We start from the raw sequence: 24,022 nt of genomic DNA, 5'->3' as shown, positions 1-24,022 counted from the left end.
CGGCAAAAAAGTCGTTTTAAAACGGCTCGGCTGGAGGTTCCTTTTAACTTTTTTTTTTAAATAAAAAGTTTTAGATAAATTCATGGAAAATGAACTAGTAAGCATGAAAATGAAATTGTACGGAAAGCGAAAATGTAGGTAGATTAGGTTGTTCATAGTGCAAGTGGAACTGGTCTTGTTACAAGCAAGTCTCTAAGTCTAAGGTTCAATAACACGTCAAGTTTTATTGCCTCAAAACTTGAACTAAATGGAAAATCATGCTCCAGTACACTCATTTAACTCATTAAGAAAATGGTTTTCGAGAAGAAATCGAAAGCTCACGAAAATCAAGTAAAAATTGAAAAGAAAAAAAATCGAGAAAATTCGCAAAGATCGATAAAGTTTTCTCAAATTTGTGAATTAACTGATTGTGCGCCTTCGGCTCGTTCCGCAAAGGTCATACTTGCCAAAACAACAAACTTAGAAGCGATGACGTAATATACCATTCTGGAAAATTCATGAAAATTTAAGAAAATTTTCAAAATTTTCTTAATTTTGAAAAAAAAAATTCAAAAAGTACTTGAGCTGCTTAGGATCAACAGGAATCTCGGTTTTCAAAATTATATCACCCATTCACCTTTCGAAATCTTTATTTCATTTTCCAGCCGTTTCAAGCCGGCTTGAGCCGTGTTTTTGGCACCGGCTCGGCTGCGGCGCGGCTTGCTCAAAAATGGCCGGCGGCGGCTTGATCGGCGGCTTATCTTCGGCGGCGCTCATGCCTGGTTCCTAAGCTAATTTCTGATATTGTAAGTGTTTAGCGTATGAATTTTTGGGAATTGTTGGTCAATTGATGGAATTTAAACAGAGAAAGGGGAGAGAGAGAATTTGAAATGATGTACAGAAAGTCTGTAAATTGATTCGAATATACAAATAAAGTTAGAAGAAAATGTGAGATAAAATTAAAATAGAAAAAAAAAACAAAAAATAAATTTGCGATACGTTTTTATATTGTTACCAGTTAAGCCAATAATATTTTTTAAAGCAATAAATAATTAATTTTTTACGACCATTTAAAATGTAGTGAAAACTAAAATAATTTTAGAGACAAAATTTAAATTAAAGAAAAATTTTTGCAAAGTTCAATGTGTTGATGTAAATATTTCGAGATTTATTTAATCGAAAAACAAAAACTAGAAATTTAATTAACAAAAAGAAGTCAAAAAAATTACTGAGGCAAATGAAGGCAAATACGATGAGTAAATACTTTAGGTACACCGTTCTTTACGTTCATCGACTGTTCTGCTTTTACATTTTCTCACAAAAATATCTACCATTTAGTAGTAGAAGCGCATTTCGTTGACTAGCGTTCTTATGGCATTTCCGTATTATGTGACTAGACCATGGGACGATTTTTTTTGTTATTTTTAGGAGTTATAAAGAAATGGTAATTATACTTTGTCAAGGTCGCGGATCAAAAAAATATTTTTTAATGACGAACGATACTTTCAACGCCAATTCACACCTAAATGCGCTGCAGAATTTGAATTTTGAGCGAACGAGCAGATGAACTAATAAAAAAGAAAGTCAAATTCGACGCTCCGTTATATCAGGATGTCATGTCATGATTAGGGTAGATTCAACGCTGCGCCAATTAGGCTCTTCTTATTTTAAATTTTTGAATTTTTAGCGCATCAATTCACATTAGTGTTAAGAATGGCATGTTAGAGAATTTGACACCACGAAGGGATCAACGACCGTGTACCTTGTAATGTTTCAGTTTCGATTGTATTCAATAGGTGGTGGCGCCATCTTTTCGAATTGCAAAAACACTCTAAATCTAAAAATTTCAAGAAATCACATTGAATCGATTGAAACGAAAGGTCAACGATCATATGTGAATGGCACAAAAGGGACCATTCATAAAGTGCGCACGTGGTGTGCGGCTATTTTTTGACCCCCTCCCCCCCGTTTCGCACGCGTTTTTCCATATAAAAAGTCCCAATTTTAGACACCCCCTCCCCCCTTAAGTGCGTGCGCACTATTTGAATGGCCCTAAAGCAAAGAACATAAATAGGTTGCGTCTCACTTACAGATAAAGAATAATAGATTACAGCGCGGTGTAAAAATTTTTTTTTCTAGTCCATTCAAAAATGTATGTCCTGTAGCCTGTAGCCTGGTCTACTTCTGGTACGCCTCGTATTTTTATAAGAAAAATCTGAATTGACAAAAACACAAAAGTTCCGTCAAGTTAGATTTTCTTGTAAAAATATCAAGCGTTCCAGAAGTTGACGGTTCCACGAAGTGCGCACTATACCATAGCTGTCAAATGACTGTGATGTACATCACCAAATGTGCTGTGCTACCCAGACATCTCGCAATTTCAGTTCCAAGTAGTAGTTACGACGATGTTACAAGCAGAGCATGTCTCCCCGAAAAGGTTGCAACATCCTTGAAGGGCCGTTGCAGCAACGATCTTATTACAATAATATCGTACTGTAGATTTGCTGCAAGAAACTGCGAACACGAACTTTGACATAATTTACTTTGTCATGTTTGACATTTTCATTGTTAAAATTGTTGATGTTATGGTGGATGAAATTTGACATTTCATATAACGGTACGTTTCTTTTTGAATTAGAAGGTTACACTAATGGTGTGAATTGGATGAAAGTCTTAAAAAAATGTAAACAGAACATAGTAGAAAGGTTTGATTGCGCGAACGTATTTTTCGTGGAATAAATTTCGAATTTTTAATTTAGGCATCTTTTGATGATTTTTGGTAAATAAAATTTAAAAGAAAAACAAAATTCAAGAGCGCGGTTTAGTAATTTCCTAGTTTAGACAAAAGACGAAAAAAAAATTGAAAAATATTCAAAAAAGAAGAAATGAAAAGGAAAATGATTTTTGGATTGGTGAAACTACTTTCTCAAATCAGTGACGAAAGATAAAACTTCCGTTGTCTTAATTTGGCAAAACGTTGTATGTTGTATGACACTCGGTGTTAAAAATGTTTTCGCATGCACACGCGTCGGAAACTGAGCTTTTCATGTTTCACGTACTACTTTCGACGCCCTTAGCATGTAAAATCCATTACATAACTAGACATAAAGAGACGAAAAGTCTCGTTTTCGTGTGTTTATTGAGCTTGGCATCGCCTCAGATAAACAAAAATCACACGAAAACTCCACTTTTTGTAATATTTACTCTAATTATGTAAAGAAAAACGTGTTGCACATCGAGTGGCATAAATAAATATTTGTGTTTGAATGTTGAGCTGGTAATGTGGTGGTTTTCTTGAAACAGAAACATTTAGAAAAAAAACTCAAATTAAAATCCCTGATACTCATTTAGACGATCTTTTCAAAGTCAATGGAGAATACGTCCAACTTTCAATGTTTTTTTTTATGTTTTCATGCGATACGTGACGTTTAGGAGAGTTTCAGAATTTTAACATGAATCCTACAACTTTCTTGTTGTACAATGTTTAACGTATTTTCATTCCTTACTGTTATCCTTCATTAGCGAGACATAACCAAATGATTAGTGTAGACAGCAGTCTTAACTTCGCAAAACAATTCGGACTAGCTTCGTTCTGAAAAGTGGTTTTCCCGCATCGTCTGAATTTGTGGGCTCACGTATCCCATGCAAGTGTTAGTTTTAATAGCAAACACTCTACTTGAATAAGGATTTGTTAAGTTCTTAAAATTGATATATTCTATGACTTTAGGTAATTTTGAGCTTGATGTGGGTTAAAAGACTCTCGAATTGAGGTAAATTTTTGTTATTATTGTAAAAATTTGTTTTTTATTTTATTTTGTTATGAAGCAATTATAGAATGTAAATTACAAGGAGAAAGAAGAGAAATTATTAATTAACAAGAGAAAACACATTCCCCAATTAAAAACATAGATTTTACCAAGAGTTGATGAATTTATTTAAATAAACAAAAAATTGAGAAAAAATAATAAATTTAGTGAAACCAGTGGGCGGTGCACTAGATGGATCGATTTGACATTTTTTTTTCTTAAATTTATAATTTGCATAATCATGTGACAAGGAAAATAACATCTACATGTCCTTCTAATTATAATCTGAAAAGTCCTTTAAGAAGGCAGATCTTTGAAGAATTTTGTCAGCATCATGTGTCTTCTGTTGCACGCAATAGATAATTTTCAGATAACAGTTCGAACTGTCAACAGTCACAAAAGATACGTTATGCTCAAAACAAACGAGGCATCGAAAACGTGTTTGGTGTTTCGATTAAATTTGTCTTTGTTATAGTTTCGTTAAGTGTCAAAGAAGAAAGAAAATTTTGGTCGAAACACGTTTTCAATACCTCGTTTGTTTTGGGCTTAACTTCAACACTTCAGCACAGAGTCACTATTCTTATGCTAAAACAAGGCATCAGAACAGTCGGAGCGTTTGCTGCGACTTAGCCCCGTACGACCTGTAATCCTATTTCGTCCGTAACCATAATACGAACGTAGCCGTAATACGCCCGGACCCCTAATACGTCTACAACCCTCTAATGCGTCTGTTACCAAAATGCAAGTCAAGTTGGGCATGCTCAAATTTACTGAAAGTGTTCATTTTTAAAATTGCGCATAGCGCAATTACGAAAGCCCGTACGAAGTACCTCTCAAATAAAACCAACAATTTACGATATTATTTTAGAAACCCAAAATTTTTTGCCAACTTTCCATTGGGTATTCAATTACCTCTCAAATAAAACAAAAACTAGCAAACTCGGATGATATTTACTCGATTTATGTGCAAAAAACACTTAGGGCCGAGTAGCGGCCTTAGACCAAGGGCCCAAATTTAAAACTTTTTTTCCACCATTCTATTCGGCATTCAATTATCTCTCAAATGAAACAAAAACTAGCAAAATCGGTTGAGATTTTCTCAATTTATGTGCAAAAAACACTTAGGGCCGAGTAGCGGCCTTAGTCCAAGGACCCAAATTTAAAACTTTTTTTGCTATAATTCTATTCGGCATTCCATTATCTCTCAAATGAAACAAAAACTAGCAAAATCGGATGAGATTTACTCGATTTATGTGCAAAAAACACTTAGGACCGAGTAGCGGCCTTAGTCCAAGGGACCAAATTTGAAACTTTTTTCGCCATCATTCTATTCGGCATTCAATTATCTCTCAAATGAAACAAAAACTAGAAAAATCGGATGAGATTTACTCGATTTATGTGCAAAAAACACTTAGGGCCGAGTAGCGGCCTTAGTACAAGAGAGCAAATTTGAAACGTTTTTCGCCACGTTCTTTTCAGTATTCAATTACCTTCCATAAAAAGCTAAATATAGCAAAATCCGATGAGATTTACTCGATTTATGTTCAAAAAACACTTAGGGCCGAGTAGCGGCCTTAGTCCAAGGGCCCAAATTTGAAATTTTTTTCGCCACGTTCTTTTCGGTATTCAATTACCTTCCATAAAAAACTAAATCTAGCAAAATCGGATGAGATTTACTCGATTTATGTGCAAAAAACACTTAGGGCCGAGTAGCGGCCTTAGTCTAAGGGCCCAAATTTGAAACTTTTTTCCCCACGTTATTTTCGGTATTCAATTACCTTCCATAAAAAACTAAATCTAGCAAAATCGGATGAGATTTACTCGATTTATGTGCAAAAAACACTTAGGGCCGAGTAACGACCTTTGAGCCCTCGCAACAAGCCCGGGTTGCATCCCACCCAAAAACAATGTTCAGCAACTTTGTTCTACTCGTCAATACCTTTCATTTGATATATTACAAGCAGCTATTGCGTGCGTATTTCGGTAGATATCGTCGAAAGACTGAAAAACACCTATAGGGCCCTAGCTCTGGAAGGGCCGACCCTACCATGCCCATTTTCGAACTTGACCTTACTTTTGTCGATACCAATCGGGGAAAAAAAGAATTTTGAAAAAAGGTTGTGATTTGCTCCAGCTAGAGGGGTCACGGACGGACGGACGGACGGACGGACGGACGGACGGACATTTTTTTTATTGCGGATTCGTCATCTATGAACATAATGCTGAAGACAAACGAGGCATCGAAAACGTATTTCGATCAAAATTCTCTTTGTTCTTTGACACTTAACGAAACTATAACAAAGAGAATTTTGATCGAAATACGTTTTCGATGTCTCGTTTGTCTTCAGCATAACCAAATGCTCTGCCCTTACTGTCTGCTTCCAATTCGACGTGTTACAAACGGCATATTAATCTTATAAGCCCCCAGTACTTCGTACGGGGCTAAAAACGAGGCATTGAAAACGTGTTTTGGTCCTAGTTTTCATTGACAGATGGAGCAGTACCGATTTTGAATAGAAAAAGTTTTAACTTCATTTGACAGTTTCGAAAATTTCGTCATGAAAAATAGGACCAAAACACGTTTTCAATGCCTCGTTTGTTTTGAGCATTATTTTAATGAACTCTAACTGTACCGACACATATCGACGCAAAAGAGACCTAATTCAAAATATTCTTTTTATTCTGTCAAGTTTGACAGATTAACAAAAGAAAAATTTGAATTTGGTCTCTTTCGCGTCGATATGTGTATCTAGAGTAACGTATCAAATGTCAAACCTAGAAGAAAAAACTGACAAACCGATCCACCCTAGTCAAACTGGACAAAGTATTGTTTGACATTGATCAAGTAGAATTAAAAGATTCGGCTTACAAAATAATTTCATTGAATTTAATACGCAAAAAAAATAAATAAACGGTTAAGCTGTACCATAGACGAGAGAGTTAAAATTGATATTATCGGTGCCATTGTCAAAAAAAAATTATTTACAATTTCGATGAGAGAGTCATAGTCAGAATCAGTTGTTTAACATTATTCAACAAAGCAAACATAGCCAGGTGACACTCAGCACCTGTAAAACCAATAGCTTCTATCACTCTCACTCTAAGTTTTTACATTAAGGAGAAGATTGGACGTGTCTTTAAATTGTACATAATGGGCGCGCGGTGCATATTTTAGAAATGTAACCGCACTACATGCAGGACCGTACTGGTTCATAACAGCCGTAGTCGGAAATTACATAGAAGTCATTTTTAAAAGGCTTAAAAATTGAAAAGTTACGAATTTTACAGTATGACCGGTCTGGGCCTGACTACAGGCGACTGTTTATAAGGATTTTTTCACAGCAGCGTAGATTCCGGTTAGAAGTGAGGTTAGAAGCTATCCTCATTTTAAAAAAAATATATTTTTTCTTAGAACGCTTGAGATTGCAGAGTACCGAGCCTAATTGACAATCGATATCTGTTCAAATAAAACAAAACAATAATGTCGAGGTCGCAACTAATTATGTCAAGGTCATCTAATTTATGAAAGGCATCTACATGTACAGCGAAAATATGGGGTTCGTAAACTAACCTGAACCTGAAATGAGAAAACCTGATTCAATTCAGGTGAGGTTCAACCAAAATGACCCAGAACCCAGAACGTCTTTCGATTCAGATCAAATTCAGCTTAAGGTTGCTCTAAAAATTTTAGGTCAGAATTAACCTGAACATGAAAAAGTGAAGTGAATGTTGAACCTGTTGTCTTTAGTACAGGATCAGGAACTAAATCCGGTTGAACTGAATCTGATCGGATGAGCATTAATCAAGCATATTCGTGATGACCTTAAAATGTGTACACGAACGAGAACGTACTAGCATACATAACCTCAACTGTTATTCGTGATTTTTTACACTGAAACAATTGACTCATACTCATCTCGAATCATGTAAATATTATTGAGATTACAGTTTGCGTAGAATGAAAGATTTGTGAATTGTTTCGAGAAAAAAGAGATAAATAAACAAATGTATAATTGGAAACCAATCAAAGAGACTGCACTTTCTCATTTTATACAAACTCATTAAAATTATACTTAAACATCAAGTCAGCAAACAAATAAAAAAAAACGAAATAAATATTGAAGATGACAGTAAAACAAAAAAGTGTAACGCCGATTAAATTATAAATATATAGCTAACAGCCTGCAATAAAAAAAAATATTTTTTAAATTATAGCGCAATTTGTAAATAAAATGAGGCAAAAAAATAAAAAAAATTATTGGAGATAATATGTTTAAAAACACAGAAACAATAACCTATTTTTAAATGGTATAGCTAGCCTATTAGAGACATATCAAATAATTGTAATTGTAATTTATTATAGAAATTAATTAATTAAAATTGAAATAGAGAGAAGAAAGAAAACAAATAAAAAATTAAAAAACAAAAAAAGTTATTAAAACAAACCCAGAATGATGTTATAAAAAAAGAGAAAAATAAAATTTACAAAAAAAAATTAAATAAAAAAAAACCATTAAGACTATCTACGAACAAATTAAATTTAAATAATTTTTAAAAAAATTTAAAAAAAAGTTTACTGAGAATATCAAATTTCAAATTAATTGTTCCGCAATAGATTTAAACGATTTTAAAATAACAAAACAAAAACAAAAATTATGGCTAAAAGAAATGTGTCGCTCTAATGTTATTAAAAATTTTTAAAAATTAATTTCGTCTGCATTTTCATTTGCCGCTAAATTTTAGCAGTGCTAATTTCTGGCCTTGCCACACAATATGAATGACAGTATCAGAGAAATTATAACGGAGGGCGTTGCTGCCGCCTCGCCGGATAGAATGCGTATGACGACATTTTTCAAAAAATAAAATTGAAACCCATGACCCTCCCTGTCCAAAAATGTGGTCATGTATGAAATAATAAAGAATCATGGGCATGCTAACGCGCGCCCGTCGCCCGTGACGCAAGTCCTATTACTAGAAAAAATTTCAAAAAATTTTTTTTGTCGTAGACTGCAGAACCATACAGCAAGTTCTACAATTCAAATACAAATGACTTTAAATTACCATTAAAAAAACTAGGCGTCCGTACGAGTTCAACGAGCTATCACACGTTCTTGCAGCTTAAAATTTGGCCACGCAAAAAATCTTCCAAGAAGCCCCATTTCCATACATTTTGGTCAATTTCAGTACTTTAAACGAAATGAAAAAATCCTACGTTACTTTGTGAGTCCGTCCGTCCGTCTGTCCGTGTTTCCTATCTTCTAAAGTCATCTTTAGATTTTGTTGAAATTTTGTGAGTAGATTCTAGTAGTCATTCTAAGACATTCCAGGAAAAAAAATTGGAGGAACCGGCCTCGTTTCGGAGCTAGGGCTCCTCGAAGTTCCCATATAGGCCCCATACTAGGCCCCATCTTTTGGATGGGTCAGATCCCTTGACTGACTGACTAGATTTTTCAATAAGATTTTTGTAATCCGAGCAAAAAAAATCACTCTAAAAGTTATATAAAAGTACAAGGGTATGCGTCCAGTAGCAAAGTTTAGCTTAGAGATTCTTATTCCCTTTACTTAAATACCACAGATTCTCAATCCACATAAAAAACTTCGTTCATATCACGTACTTCAAAATGGCTCATACGTGTTTTCAGTACTTAAGAGGCATCGATGCTTTGCTGAAAAGTATACATTTGGGTGTTTTTAAAATACTGGCTTTTGATGATATCTTTCCACCAGAATCATTTTTCTAAGTAAAACTGAATAAATAAGAGGTGAAGCAGACAGTAAACATGGTTGGATGCTGTAACCAAGTCCAGTTTTCCTGAAAAAATCATTAAAAATCATAGTTTCTGCTGTTTTCTCAAAATGGTCGTAATTTAACTTCATCATACGAAGAAATAGGACAACTCCAATCTATAAGGATGAAATTGTCTTGCTTGGCATTGAATAATTTCGAAGTCTGATGGATGAATTGTCTGCGAATCATCGAGGTTTTGGGTAAGCCTGCTGCCAGAAAGTAATTTTTGGTGCCCATCAAAAATAGCAAGTATTCGGCCTCAAGATTTCAATTAAGTCATCTAAGTGTATTAAAGCCATATGAAAAAAAAAAAAAAAAAAAAAAAAAAAAAAGAATCATTTTTCAAGTATGTACGACTGCAATAACGACCACGAATTGTTAGCTTTCAACATAAAACAGATTAGGTTGTAGCAATACTCTCTCTAGCAACCAAACTCTCAATTCTCTGTGTCAAATTCACACCTTATTTCTTTGTATTTTACAAACACTATTCTACATTTTGACTAACTACGCTGTAATTTACATGTAAAGGCTACTTGATTCTTTTACCACCTTAATAAAAGTAGTTTTTTTGATACCAACATTGAAAAATGATACTTTCGCCCCGCATATGAGGGGCGAAAGTAAAAAAATGCATCCCACGGGGAGAAAGTACTTAACGAAGAGCGAACGCAACTGAACGAACAGCGAAAGTGACTGACGTCACAGAAAATGAGAGAAATGAGTCGAGTTGTCAACAAAATCCGCTCATATTATGCAGAATACTTTGATCAAAATTGTAAATCACTGTGCGCCAGTGTTCTTATTGAAATTAGCATACAAAGTTGATACTTTTTGTTACTGAATGATTTGTTAGTTATATCTTAATTTTTGTGTGTGCTATTGTTGTGATGGCTAAATTATTAAATTTTTCATATACCAGGCGGCTGCCGCCCCCTGGACCCCCGCATTTTCTGGCTAAATGCCTTTTTATTTCAACATTTTGTTGCGATGTTTGCGATACGTATCAATTTTCAATGTTGGTATCAAAAAAAATAGTATGAACGACTCGGGGCAAAAGTAAAAAAATTCAACCTGTGCGATTAGAGCCCTTGCCTTCGGCGCGGGCTCCAACTCTCGCACACGGTTGAATTTTTTTACTTTCGCCCCTTGTCATTCAATGTACTATTGTTTGCTAGAGAGGGTATTGGTTGTAGCAGTTTGACCAACCATGAGAAAACTAAGCAGTTTATGAAAATTTCGTTACACTGCTCACTTTTTTTAGAGCTGGTAAAGTTTTTTTTTTAATAAAAACATGGAAGAATGAGACCATGTTTTGACACCTTTTATTGGTTTGCAATAGTACAATGGTAACTTATATGTTAATTTATTACTATTGATGACAATTTTTCCAACTGTCTCTCTGTGAGAGACACCCAGCCGAACGTGTGCGAGTTTTTCCATTATGTTGATTAATACTACAATTTTAGCTAACCACCGATGCCTCTTAAGTTTTATTGTCTGCTAACAGACCCTGGAAAGGCGCGAATTTGTTACCTCTTAAATAAAAATGGAACTCGTGTGATTACGGCCCTCGCTTCGCTCTGGCTCACACTAAAGGTGTGCACCGCCGATTTTACGCCGGCGCGCCGCTGATTTTTTGCTAAATTTTCGGCGCGCCGCTGCCGAAAAATAGTAGCTCACGCCGCCGCCACCGTCGATTGTATTTTCGTCGCGCCGAAATTTTATACGTTTAGTGCTTTCAGCCATTTTAATGGGCGGCAATATAAACTTAAATTGAAAAATCTATACAAAAGTGTTGCCTGAGTTCAAGGTTTTAGCAAATGTTTATCTCTCTTAATTTATAAGGCAGGTTTCTATATGCGTAGAAAGGAGTTTTTGGTTAAAAATTTTTTGTTGTAACTTTGGGTTTTTCTTCTTACCTGCACTGTACGATGGTGATTTTGTTTCTGATGCTACAATAGGGTTATCTTCGAAGTAGCTTTCTATAACGTATCCTATTTCCATCAGTAGATGACACACTTGCAAATTATGCAAATTTTTAAATACTAGTCCAAAGAAAAAGTTTGTTGCTGTCTTGGGAAGGGTATCGATGGATACAACTGAGGATCACCATCGATACCCGAGGTCGAAACAGCATTTGTATTTTCTGTATCCTCACTTAACGTGAACCCTTGGGTACGTTACTCTATTTTCTGTGCAATGGAATGGAGCGCGGCAGACGGCATCACAGTAACATATGGGGTAGTTGTGATTTTCATAAATCTATAACTCAGAGCTAGATAGAGATAACGAGCTGAATGTTTCACTAAAAGTTGTAGAAAATGTCAAAGATTATAGGAAAATTGTTTTTTTTTTTTGCTGGATCTTGGAACTTCCAGGAACTATGGTTGAATTCAAGATATCTGACCAGTATACGTGAATCTCGGGAATTAGGTTCACTTCCACCTGATTTTTTGGAATTTTAATTTACTTTAAGCCAAATTGCAGGTGACTGGGAGCTAGTTCCCAAATTTCGGATGGTCTTTGGAAGTTCTGTGGGATCTTTGAAGATTCTCTAGAGAATCACGAGAACTAGGTTAACTTCCACCTAGTTTTTTGGAATTTTAATTTAATTTAAGCCAAATTGGAGGTGACTGGGTGCAAGTTCCCAAATTTTGGATGGTCTTTTGGAAGTTTCATGGGATCTTTGAAGATTCTCTAGAGAATCGCGGGAACTAGGTTAACTTCCATCTGTTTTTTTGGGATGAAAATTGAATTTAAACCAAATTGAAGGTGATTGGGTGCTAGTTCCCAAATTTCGGATGGTTTTTTGGAAGTTCTGTAGGATCCTAGAAGATTCTCAAGAGAATCACGAGAACCAGGTTAACTTCCACCTGGTTTTTTGGAATTTTAATTTAATTTAAGCCAAATTGGAGATGACTGGGTGCTAGTTCCCAAATTTCGGATGGTCTTTTGGAAGTTCCATGGGATCTTTGAAGATTCTCTAGAGAATCGCGGGAACTAGGTTAAGTTCCATCTGTTTTTTTGGGATGAAAATTGAATTTAAACCAAATTGAAGGTGATTGGGTGCTAGTTCCCAAATTTCGGATGGTCTTTGGGAAGTTCAGTAGGATCCTAGAAGATTCTCAAGAGAATCACGAGAACTAGGTTAACTTCCACCTGGTTTTTTGACTGTGTGCTAGTTCCCAAATTTCTGATGGTTTTTTTGGAATTTTAATTTAATTTAAGCCAAATTGAAGGTGACTGAGTGCTATTTTCCAAACGGATGCTCTAAAGGTTTCTTAAATTTAAGGTGGTCTCCGGGCATTTAAACGGATTCGAAAGGAAGATTTAACCATTAGCTTTTGTGGAATTCACTGGAAGTCGGCCTCATTTATCAAAGAACAGATTTTAATAATGGATTTTTTGTTAAAGATTAACAGTTCCGATAAATTTGCCTCCGTTTCTTTGTGCAAATAGGAGTAGTAATTAGTTTAAACCAAAACTGAGAGAATTATGTTATTGGAAGCTTTCTTATAGCCTTTAGACAATTACGTGCGAAATCGCAATCACAGGTGTTAACTAGTATTTCACATAATTTCGTTAGGATGATAAATAAACCAATCCACAAACAAACTTAATATTTTTGCGTAGAAACATTAACATGTTGAACATTTACCGTAAATAATAGTCAGGGTTGAATAACACTTCAGTGATACATATATTGTAAACAAAATTTTTTAGAAGATATCATCAAATTTTAATAAGCTTTTCACAAGGATTTGAGTGTAATTATGCAAGTTTTTGCAAACCTTCACAAGCCACACTCAAGTGATGTGAATTTTGATTTTTCTGTAAATACTCTAAATACGAAGTGAACGCTAAGCATTCACACATCAACAACAATTCCGGGCCATTAAACTTACAAATTACAGTTTACTGAACTTAATACAATTGAAGCTCCTTTTTCGTATAAGTTAATGCATCCAATATCAAATATTCTATTTAATTGATTAAACATACATCAGTGAGTATTTATGAGTAGATCTGTGTAAAAATACAAGAATTCAAATCCATCAGCAGAGAGGCTAATCTAGATTTTCTATTGTTATCCCATGATGACTTTCTGGTCTATCGAGTCATTTGATATACACAACTTTGAAATCTCATTTCAAAAATACCACATGTCAATATTGTTTAGTGATTGACTTCCGTTCGATATAAAATTATCTAAATTCTCTGTGATTGTGTTAGAAGTGTTGAAGTGAAAAATGTCAGATCAGCCAGGAAAAAAACAAGTTGGGTGACCCAAAAAGCGGTCGATGGCTGGTACGAAAGTGAGTGCTAACCCGGGCAGGTCCCGGAAAATGGATATGCTCGATGTTTCGTACTCAACGATTAATAGAAGAGCACATGAAATGGCTGAACAATTTGATATTGCAACGATTGAACTCGCTTTAAATATAGCGAAGAGAAATGCGAATGTTGGTGAAGCGACTGACAACGATGATGACAACTCATCTGTAAATCCACATACCCTGGAATCAGCTTTTGCGCTCTTTTTAGAGAATGACTTCTCAAAAGCTCAATGGGATCGGTTGGTGTATGATTCGAAGAAGCGAAATGCTCCTATTTATCCTTCGTTCTACATGCTTGACAAAGTGAAGCAGGATTGCCGGCCAACAGAATTTACTGTAGAAGACGAAGTATGTGTACAAGTTCCATTTCAAATATTGCTAAACAAATCTGCTGAACGTCTTGTCGCTGCAGTTGGTTGGGAATGGTCACAAAACCACTTGAACGACCTAGTTTTACTCTGTTCGTATGGGTTCGACAGTAGCTCCGGCTTGAGAAATCCACATCAACGCTTCAATGAGGCACAAAACGTTTGTCTAAAATCGGAACAATCGCTGTTTGCATCAACATTTACAGTAATTGGACTGATTACTCGCAGCAACAACACCCGAATGTGGATCAATCCGACTCCTCAGAGCATCCGGTTTTGTCGGCCTCTGCGTCTTGCAATTGAAAAAGAAACCAACGAAGCTATAGCGGCTGAAAAAAATCGGTTGGATGAAGAAGTTCAAGCGCTACATTCACATTGTTTTGTGCTGCCTAACCAAAAGACCGTAACTGTGAACTTCGACGTGTATTTGACGATGATCGATGGAAAGATCTTGAATGTAATTTTGAACAATCCAGCCACTGTCCGATGCCCGGTTTGCACTCTAACCATGGATAACTTTAACAAAGACTGCGATTGGAAGTCTGTTGTTCCACCATCAAACTTGAAACATGGAATCGCTAATCTTCATTGTGAGATAAAGACTATGGAGCTTCTAATAAAGCTTTCGTGCAGGTGCAAGATAGGCTTAGAAACATGGACCATACAAAATAAAATGACTGGTAAGTAAAAAATCATCTGTTTATATACGAAAAGTTTTTGCGATTTCGAACCAATATTTGAAGTATATAGAGAGTGCAGAGATAAATTCGATATTTTTACTGTTTTGGAAGTTGTTGTTGTTTGTAAATGATTTTACACATTAACAAATGAATATCTAGATTTTGTATTTTAGTGTTTCATTCTTATTGCCTAACCACAGTTCAGAAAATAAAAATCTTGATTTTCATTTGTTCAACGAAATTCTTGCCAAATCAATTAGAGACCACAACCACTCCTAAATTCGAACACAACTTCAATTTCACTTCTCTCTCCTCGTAGTAAAAGATTTTTATAATTACAGATACAGCAACAGTGTATTTTCAATCTATGTACTCTCTTCTTGCCTTAATTTTACATTTCTAAACTTACAAAATTTTATTTTCAAACAAAACGTATTTCATACCCGTTCGTACCTCCATTTTGCCAATAAAAGTAGAAAAGTAGAACAAGGTTGGGAAAAATATTTTCCGAGGAATCGTGATATTGCGATTTTCACTAATACAATCTAAACATCAAAACTCTATTTAAAAGTTTACACTCATTTCTAGAGCCTATTTTTGCGATTTTTTTTATTTTCTAAATTGGTTTTTATTTTGATTTTTTTTACTTTACCGTTTTTCTCAATTTTTTTCAACACATTGCATTTTTCTTGAATTTTTATAATTCGAATTACACACAAGGAATTTTGAAAACAGACACATTTTTTGTTTTGTAAATTTTGCATGTATATGGAGAAATCAAAAACTCAAGTAAAACACAAAAACAGAAAATGTGTCGGTTTTCAAAATTCCGTGTGTGTATCTCGATTTTCTCATATTTTCCAATTTTTTCATAATTTTTCCTAAAAATAGTTCCTACATTTTTTTAACTTGTTATTATTATGCACAAACCCGAATGCGCTTCAATAAGTTTAAGCCGACTGAAAAAAAAACCGAATGCATAGGTTAGGAGATAATACCACAGGAAGTAGACAAATTGCAAAAAAAAATAATTGGCATTTTTTACTCCCTTGTAAAACAGAAAATATTCTGCTTGACTCAGAAAATGTTATTCTTATTAGAACCAAAAGTTCCAAAATTAATTCCGAATTTCTCAAGTTACCGTGCCATCAAAAAACCAGAATCAAATTTTTTGGGTAATTACTTTCAGCTCATCTACGAAACTGATCTCATGAGTTTTATTCCTTGTCTATTAAAATTTTTGAAAATCGGTACATATTTCCTCAAGTTATCGTACTCAAGCGTTACAGACATTTCTGCATTTCTGTTAGATGTATTTTCTGAGAAGTAAGACCCAGGACCTTTAAGAAGAAGAATAAGTGAAAAATTTTCACAATATTAATGTTAACACAGCGAAGTGATATAATTTCAAAAATCGACTTCTTTCAGATGCCAAGACAGCCGCAATGAAAGAAATCAAAGAAAATTTATTCGAAACATTTTCTGTTCGAATCGACGAGGTCCAACATGGAAGTGGGACTTCACTGAACGGCAATACTGCGCGAACTTGTCTCAAGGATCCTTCAGCACTTGCACAAGCGCTTGGGCTCGACAAAGATTTGGTTAAACGGTTGGCATATGTAGTGTTGGCGTTCAAGCAAAAGGAGGGTATTGACCTCACTTTACTACAACAGTACTGCACGGACACATACAAGATGTTTTTTCAATTACACACATGGGCTAAGATGAACCCATCAGTTCATAAAATGCTTCGTCACGGTGTCGATATTGCTAGACAATTTCCATTAAGCTTGGCGTATTTTGCCGAGGACGGTGCCGAGTCAATGCACAAGTACTACAAAAAAAACAGTATTGCTCACGCTAGGCAGTGCAGCCGAGCGAATCGGCTTAAAGATGTGTTTAACAGATCTGTCGACCTATCTGATCCGCTAATTTCGACAATCTTATTGGAAAAAAGATGCAAATCAATACATGATGAACTACCTGAGGACTTTCGCTGTTTGTTTGGATTAGAGTAGTGCAATTTTTATCCATTTTTTTATATTTGAATTTCGTATTTTTAAATTTTTATCCTTATCATTCAATTTGATACGTTTCGCGAGAGAAATTTTTTTATTTATTTTTAAACGGAATGTGGTAGAAATTAAACAAAAGAATCGAAGTTTAAACATCTCAATCGAATTTTAAATAATTTTTAATTTCATTTGGAAACATTTTGTAATTAATTGAAAATATAATTTTATAATAATGTTCACAACAGCCCAGTTTTTACATTTTTTTTCTATAATGGGGAAATTTACATCTGCCTTCGAAACTTAAAAATAGAAAAGAAAGTAGAATCACTTCAGATTAGATAGAACTACCGAGTCAAGACCTGATTAGCTTGAATCACGTTATAGCTCTTAGATCCAACAGAACTTCCAAAAGACCATCCGAAATATGAGAACTAGCACCCAGTCACCTCCAATTTGGCTTAAAATAAATTAAAATTCTGAAAAACCAGGTGGAAGTTAACCTAGTTCTTGTGATTCTCTAAAGAATCTTCAAATATCCTACAGAACTTCCAAAAGATCATCCGAAATTTGGAAACTAGCACCTTCAATCAACTTCAATTTGGCTTAAATTAAATTAAAATTCCAAAAAACCAGGTGGAAGTTAACCTAGTTCTCGTGATTCTCTTGAGAATCTTCTAGGATCCTACAGAACTTCCAAAAAACCATCCGAAATTTGGGAACTAGCACCCAATCACCTTCAATTTGGTTTAAATTCAATTTTCATCCCAAAAAAACAGATGGAACTTAACCTAGTTCCCGCGATTCTCTAGAGAATCTTCAAAGATCCCATGGAACTTCCAAAAGACCATCCGAAATTTGGGAACTAGCACCCAGTCATCTCCAATTTGGCTTAAATTAAATTAAAATTCCAAAAAACCAGGTGGAAGTTAACCTGGTTCTCGTGATTCTCTTGAGAATCTTCTAGGATCCTACAGAACTTCCAAAAAACCATCCGAAATTTGGGAACTAGCACCCAATCACCTTCAATTTGGTTTAAATTCAATTTTCATCCCAAAAAAACAGATGGAAGTTAACCTAGTTCCCGCGATTCTCTAGAGAATCTTCAAAGATCCCATGAAACTTCCAAAAGACCATCCAAAATTTGGGAACTTGCACCCAGTCACCTCCAATTTGGCTTAAATTAAATTAAAATTCCAAAAAACTAGGTGGAAGTTAACCTAGTTCTCGTGATTCTCTAGAGAATCTTCAAAGATCCCACAGAACTTCCAAAGACCATCCGAAATTTGGGAACTAGCTCCCAGTCACCTGCAATTTGGCTTAAAGTAAATTAAAATTCCAAAAAATCAGGTGGAAGTGAACCTAATTCCCGAGATTCACGTATACTGGTCAGATATCTTGAATTCAACCATAGTTCCTGGAAGTTCCAAGATGCAGCAAAAAAAAACAATTTTCCTATAATCTTTGACATTTTCTACAACTTTTAGTGAAACATTCAGCTCGTTATCTCTATCTGGCTCTGAGTTATAGATTTATGAAAATCACAACTACCCCATATGTTACTGCGGCAGACGACGTTTCTCTTATTGTCTGTTGATGCAGATAAGAGGAAGAAGAAAGAGCACAAAATTCAGTGAATCAGTCAAAACTGTGTGATACTCTTGTAATTGTAAAGTGGCAAACTTAAGACCTTATGTGGAATTTGGGTGGAAAATGGCGCAAATCACATGTTTCAGGAATTTATAAAGTGGAAAATCTTTCCGGTTTCAAGTTTTTTCGTCAAAAGACGAGACACGGGTATCTTTATTTTCAATTTTTAGCTGCTTTATGTAAAAAATTTGGGGAAAAAATCATTTTGGCGTAGTCTATACACTTATTACTTATAAATTTAAGTTTATCTAAATCTCTTATTTGCGAAAACCTTCTACTACGATCTCACTCCTACATCGAAGATGGACTAAAGGCAACGGGAACGGTTATTGCATAAATCGAAAGATAATAGTAGGGAGTTTGCGTAAATGGCATAAATTATAGTTGGAAATAAGAAACCTGCAGAACATCTAGTATGAAGATGTGACTTAAAATTTCCAACTTATAAGTTAACATATAGCTTATATGTCATTTACGCAAACTCACTAATCATTCTTGGATTCATTAAATTAGACGTTTTTAAAATAATAGGTCAGTGATTGTACATTCAAAATATAAAAGGTGAGATACGTCTCAGTTGATTCCCCTTGTATAAGTGGTTGATACTTCAGATCGCAAGACAGTAAGAATTCAGTGTTTTTGCATTATTTTCGAAAGTTTAGATTTTTTGTAAATTTATCGGCGCACCGCCGCCGACTATAAATTTCTCCAGGCGCGCCGCCGCCGATTCCTTACCAGTCGGCGCACCGCCGCCGACTATTTTAAGATCGGCGCACACCTCTAGCTCACACTCGTCCAAACTTTAATTTTTTTCTTATCATCGATACCAAGATATTACACAAAAACGAGCCATCAGAACAGTCGGAGCGTTTGCTGCGACTGAGCCCCGTACAAACCCGTATATCTATTGCTTTCGTGACCCTAGTGCGTCTGTCACCCTACTTTGATCGTAAGCCTATTGCGCCGGTTAATGTAGTTAAAGTAAAATTATTATGTACATCTTACAAATTGCGCATAGCGCAATTACGAAGCCCCGTACGACGTTCCTTTCAAATGAAACAAAAATTTCAAATCGCCCTAAAATTTTATTTTTTTGAAGGGCCTAGTATCGGCCTCAGTCCGAGGACCCAAATTTAAATTTTTTTTCAACTACATTCTATTCGGCCTTTGATTACCTTCCAAATGAAACAAAAATTACGAAAAACGGATGAAATTTGCTCGAGTTATATGTAAAAAACACATAGGGCCCTAGTAGTGGCCTTAGTCCAAGGACCTAAATTTAATTTTTAGCCCCGTACGAAGTACTGGGGGCTTATAAGATTAATATGCCGTTTGTAACACGTCGAATTGGAAGCAGACAGTAAGGGCAAAGCATTTGGTTATGTTCATAGATAACGAATCCGCAATAAAAAAAATGTCCGTCCGTCCGTCCGTCCGTCCGTCCGTCCGTCCGTCCGTCCGTCCGTCCGTCCGTCCGTCCGTCCGTCCGTCCGTGACCCCTCAAATCACAACCTTTTTTCAAAATTCTTTTTTTCCCCGATTGGTATCGACAAAAGTAAGGTCAAGTTCGAAAATGGGCATGGTAGGGTCGGCCCTTCCAGAGCTAGGGCCCTATAGGTGTTTTTCAGTCTTTCGACGATATCTACCGAAATACGCACGCAATAGCTGCTTGTGATATATCAAATGAAAGGTATTGACGAGTAGAACAAAGTTGCTGAACATTGTTTTTGGGTAAGATGCAACATGGGCTTGTTGGGAGGGCTCAAAAGTCGTTACTCGGCCCTAAGTGTTTTTTGCACATAAATCGAGTAAATCTCATCCGATTTTGCTAGTTTTAGTTTTTTATGGAAGGTAATTGAATACCGAAAAGAACGTGGCGAAAAAAGTTTCAAATTTGGGCCCTTGGACTAAGGCCGCTACTCGGCCCTAAGTGTTTTTTGCACATAAATCGAGTAAATCTCATCCAATTTTGCTAGTTTTTGTTTCATTTGAGAGATAATTGAATGACGAATAGAATGATGGCAAAAAAAGTTTCAAATTTGGGCCCTTGGACTAAGGCCGCTACTCGGCCCTAAGTGTTTTTTGCACATAAATCGAGTAGATCTCATCCGATTTTGCTAGATTTAGTTTTTTATGGAGTCTAATTGAATACCGAAAAGAACGTGGCGAAAAAGTTTCAAATTTGGGCCCTTGGACTAAGGCCGCTACTCGGCCCTAAGTGTTTTTTGCACATAAATCGAGTAAATCTCATCCGATTTTGCTAGATTTAGTTTTTTATGGAAGGTAATTGAATACCGAAAAGAACGTAGCGAAAAAAGTTTCAAATTTGGGCCCTTGGACTAAGGCCGCTACTCGGCCCTAAGTGTTTTTTGCACATAAATCGAGTAGATCTCATCCGATTTTGCTAGATTTAGTTTTTTATGGAGTCTAATTGAATACCGAAAAGAACGTGGCGAAAAAGTTTCAAATTTGGGCCCTTGGACTAAGGCCGCTACTCGGCCCTAAGTGTTTTTTGCACATAAATCGAGTAGATCTCATCCGATTTTGCTAGATTTAGTTTTTTATGGAGTCTAATTGAATACCGAAAAGAACGTGGCGAAAAAGTTTCAAATTTGGGCCCTTGGACTAAGGCCGCTACTCGGCCCTAAGTGTTTTTTGCACATAAATCGAGTAAATCTCATCCGATTTTGCTAGATTTAGTTTTTTATGGAGTCTAATTGAATACCGAAAAGAACGTGGCGAAAAAGTTTCAAATTTGGGCCCTTGTACTAAGGCCGCTACTCGGCCCTAAGTGTTTTTTGCACATAAATCGAGTAAATCTCATCCGATTTTGCTAGATTTAGTTTTTTATGGAAGGTAATTGAATACCGAAAAGAACGTAGCGAAAAAAGTTTCAAATTTGGGCCCTTGGACTAAGGCCGCTACTCGGCCCTAAGTGTTTTTTGCACATAAATCGAGTAGATCTCATCCGATTTTGCTAGATTTAGTTTTTTATGGAGTCTAATTGAATACCGAAAAGAACGTGGCGAAAAAGTTTCAAATTTGGGCCCTTGGACTAAGGCCGCTACTCGGCCCTAAGTGTTTTTTGCACATAAATCGAGTAAATCTCATCCGATTTTGCTAGATTTAGTTTTTTATGGAGTCTAATTGAATACCGAAAAGAACGTGGCGAAAAAGTTTCAAATTTGGGCCCTTGGACTAAGGCCGCTACTCGGCCCTAAGTGTTTTTTGCACATAAATCGAGTAAATCTCATCCGATTTTGCTAGATTTAGTTTTTTATGGAGTCTAATTGAATACCGAAAAGAACGTGGCGAAAAAGTTTCAAATTTGGGCCCTTGGACTAAGGCCGCTACTCGGCCCTAAGTGTTTTTTGCACATAAATCGAGTAAATCTCATCCGATTTTGCTAGATTTAGTTTTTTATGGAGTCTAATTGAATACCGAAAAGAACGTGGCGAAAAAGTTTCAAATTTGGGCCCTTGGACTAAGGCCGCTACTCGGCCCTAAGTGTTTTTTGCACATAAATCGAGTAAATCTCATCCGATTTTGCTAGATTTAGTTTTTTATGGAGTCTAATTGAATGACGAATAGAATGATGGCAAAAAAAGTTTCAAATTTGGGCCCTTGGACTAAGGCCGCTACTCGGCCCTAAGTGTTTTTTGCACATAAATCGAGTAGATCTCATCCGATTTTGCTAGATTTAGTTTTTTATGGAGTCTAATTGAATACCGAAAAGAACGTGGCGAAAAAGTTTCAAATTTGGGCCCTTGGACTAAGGCCGCTACTCGGCCCTAAGTGTTTTTTGCACATAAATCGAGTAAATCTCATCCGATTTTGCTAGATTTAGTTTTTTATGGAGTCTAATTGAATACCGAAAAGAACGTGGCGAAAAAGTTTCAAATTTGGGCCCTTGTACTAAGGCCGCTACTCGGCCCTAAGTGTTTTTTGCACATAAATCGAGTAAATCTCATCCGATTTTGCTAGATTTAGTTTTTTATGGAAGGTAATTGAATACCGAAAAGAACGTAGCGAAAAAAGTTTCAAATTTGGGCCCTTGGACTAAGGCCGCTATTCGGCCCTAAGTGTTTTTTGCACATAAATCGAGTAAATCTCATCCGATTTTGCTAGTTTTGGTTTCATTTGAGAGATAATTGAATACCCAATAGAAAATAATATCGTAAATTGTTGGTTTTATTTGAAAGGTACTTCGTACGGGCTTTCGTAATTGCGCTATGCGCAATTTTAAAAATGAACAGTTTCAGTAAATTTGACAATGCGCAACTTGACTTGCATTTTGGTAACATACGCATTAGAGGGTTGTAGACGTATTAGGGTTCCGGGCTTATTAGGGCTACGGACGTATAATGGTTGCGGACGAAATTGGATTACGGGTTGTACGGGGCTAAGTCGCAGCAAACGCTCCGACTGTTCTGATGCCTTGTTTTTCAACAATATTCTATTCGGCCTTTGATTACCTTCCAAATTACGAAAAACGAATGAAATTTGCTCGAGTTATATGTAAAATACACATAGGGCCCTAGTATCGGCCTCAGTCCGAGGACCCAAATTTATTTTTTTTTTCAACTACATTCTATTCGGCCTTTGATTACCTCCCAAATAAAACAAAAATTACGAAAAACGGATGAAATTTGCTCGATTTATGTGCAAAAAACACTTAGGGCCGAGTAGCGGCCTTAGTACAAGGGCCCAAATTTGAAACTTTTTCGCCACGTTCTTTTCGGTATTCAATTAGACTCCATAAAAAACTAAATCTAGCAAAATCGGATGAGATTTACTCGATTTATGTGCAAAAAACACTTAGGGCCGAGTAGCGGCCTTAGTCCAAGGGCCCAAATTTGAAACTTTTTTCGCTACGTTCTTTTCGGTATTCAATTACCTTCCATAAAAAACTAAATCTAGCAAAATCGGATGAGATTTACTCGATTTATGTGCAAAAAACACTTAGGGCCGAGTAGCGGCCTTAGTCCAAGGGCCCAAATTTGAAACTTTTTCGCCACGTTCTTTTCGGTATTCAATTAGACTCCATAAAAAACTAAATCTAGCAAAATCGGATGAGATCTACTCGATTTATGTGCAAAAAACACTTAGGGCCGAGTAGCGGCCTTAGTCCAAGGGCCCAAATTTGAAACTTTTTTTGCCATCATTCTATTCGTCATTCAATTATCTCTCAAATGAAACAAAAACTAGCAAAATTGGATGAGATTTACTCGATTTATGTGCAAAAAACACTTAGGGCCGAGTAGCGGCCTTAGTCCAAGGGCCCAAATTTGAAACTTTTTTCGCCACGTTCTTTTCGGTATTCAATTACCTTCCATAAAAAACTAAAACTAGCAAAATCGGATGAGATTTACTCGATTTATGTGCAAAAAACACTTAGG

General features: G+C 35.9%; 1 long non-coding RNA gene across 1 annotated transcript; it reads left to right on the top strand.

Annotated features, from left to right (window-relative positions):
* The first annotated feature begins 6,323 nt into the window (after positions 1-6,323).
* On the top strand, positions 6,324-7,878 carry LOC119077447. The gene is made up of 2 exons (XR_005087792.1): positions 6,324-7,507; positions 7,545-7,878. It is a non-coding gene; the product is annotated as an uncharacterized LOC119077447 (long non-coding RNA).
* Positions 7,879-24,022: the final 16,144 nt, after the last annotated feature.

The sequence above is a fragment of the Bradysia coprophila genome, unplaced genomic scaffold (genome assembly GCF_014529535.1).
Source record: "Bradysia coprophila strain Holo2 unplaced genomic scaffold, BU_Bcop_v1 contig_235, whole genome shotgun sequence".
Classification (NCBI taxonomy): domain Eukaryota; kingdom Metazoa; phylum Arthropoda; class Insecta; order Diptera; family Sciaridae; genus Bradysia; species Bradysia coprophila.
This window is presented reverse-complemented; position numbering and strand designations above follow the sequence as displayed.